This window comes from Haplochromis burtoni, unplaced genomic scaffold, assembly GCF_018398535.1.
Source record: "Haplochromis burtoni strain Fernald_Lab_line unplaced genomic scaffold, NCSU_Asbu1 Contig_1633, whole genome shotgun sequence".
NCBI lineage: Eukaryota > Metazoa > Chordata > Actinopteri > Cichliformes > Cichlidae > Haplochromis > Haplochromis burtoni.
Genome location: NW_024583994.1, coordinates 9,743 through 11,577, shown reverse-complemented (window position 1 = coordinate 11,577; position 1,835 = coordinate 9,743).

Here is a 1,835-nt window from a genome sequence, read left to right as displayed (position 1 = left end):
AATGTCAGAATAAAGACAGAGTTGTGTTTTTTTGTTTTTATTACTTTCATGCACTAAGTTTGTTGTGTCTTTATCAAACAAGACATCAGGAAAAGAACTGTGGACTTCCACGTGTGTGGCTCATCTATTGGTGCAATTTCCAGATAACTGAAGGTCCCACATTTATCAGTTCAGACAATAATACACAAGTATAAAAAACATGGGAACGTACAACCATCAAACCGCTTGGGAAGGAGACAGATTCTGAGTGCCAAAGAGGAACATTTTTTTTTTTTGAAATGTGTGAAACAACCCAGGACATGATGAAACGACCTTGTGAAGATGCTGGCTGACACTAGAAAGACAGCGTCACCATCCACAGTAAAACGAGTCCTGTACCACCAGGAGCTGAAAGGTTACTCTGGGAGGAGAAAGCCATTACTTCAAAACCACCATAAAAAAGTTAGACTACAGTTTGCTGCTGCACATGGGGACAAAAATCCTAATTTCTGGAGACATGTCCTGAGGTCTGACCAAACAAAACTGTTTGACTGTAACGATAAACAGTATCTTTGAGGAAAAAGGGACTGCAGAAGGGACTGGTGCATTTCACAAAATAGATGGCATGATGAGAAAAAACAATCATGTGTACATGTTTAAGCAAAATCTGAAGACATCAGCCACAACGTTGAAGCTTGGGTGTACATTGTATATATCCTGGATTCTTTTTTTTAAAATATATTTCAGACCTTCAGATTTGGTGAGTCAATATTGGTGTGCATTCCATTCATGAAGAGATTTGAGTCAGCAAATTCTGAATGTTTAGAACTGAAAGACAAACCTCATGCTTTTTTTTCTCTACCTGATTCTTCAGTTTCTCTGTTGTTTGTTTCACCTGCTGGAGCTGATTGATGATTTCAGTTTTCTACTCTGACTGCAGCTGAAAAGTTACATGAAGAAAGAGCAGAAGGAAGAAATTCTCATGTTTCAGACACAATAATGAATCAAATTAACTCAAAAACTGCAACCAAGTGAAACTGTACAGCACTGTACAGTACCTTTCCAAGCTTGTGTTTTAAAAATATATTTATGTCCAAACTGTTTTTTAATTACTGCATGAATTGAAATGTTTTGCTTATTTTATTCTTTAGCATAATGAAATACACAACACACAACCATATAACTTTGCTGCTGTCATAATTTAAATTTGTGCTGTCAATTTTTAATCTGATCAACAGGAGGAAAGATCATGGGGACAACAGAACTCCTCAGTCACCAAGATTGGTCCAGTTGGTGACTGGACCAATCTTGGTTATGGGAAGATATTGCACAATATAATTGAATCAAATTTTAATATAAAAGTTTCAGTAATCATCATAGAATACTATGATTTTCATATAAATATTTAAAACACATGGCAATCAGGGTGTTTGAAGTCTGACTCAGTGAGTTCAACAAGAGCGATCAGCATCCAGGAGTTTACACTGCAGGTGAGTCAAATCTGAGTTTTGCAGAAGGGAACTGAAGGCATAAAGAGGCAAAAGTAAGTACAAGGTAGTAAAAGTCATATGACAGCAGTGCTCTTATACAAGCTCCAAACTCGAAGTTGGATTAACCTTGAGCCACTCCTTAAAACCTTGCATTTGTGGGAAATAATCACATGTAACCGATGACAAAACCATCACTAGTGCTACGCCATTTGAGATGCTTTGCAACGCCTCAGTGCTGAGCGACTGTGTTTTTTGAAAGCTGAAGAAGTTGCCAGCAAGAAAAGACACTAAATAAAAAATATTGGTTATTGCTGAAAATCTTTGAATCTCCATCCCATGTACATAATCACACCTCGCCCTAGTTAC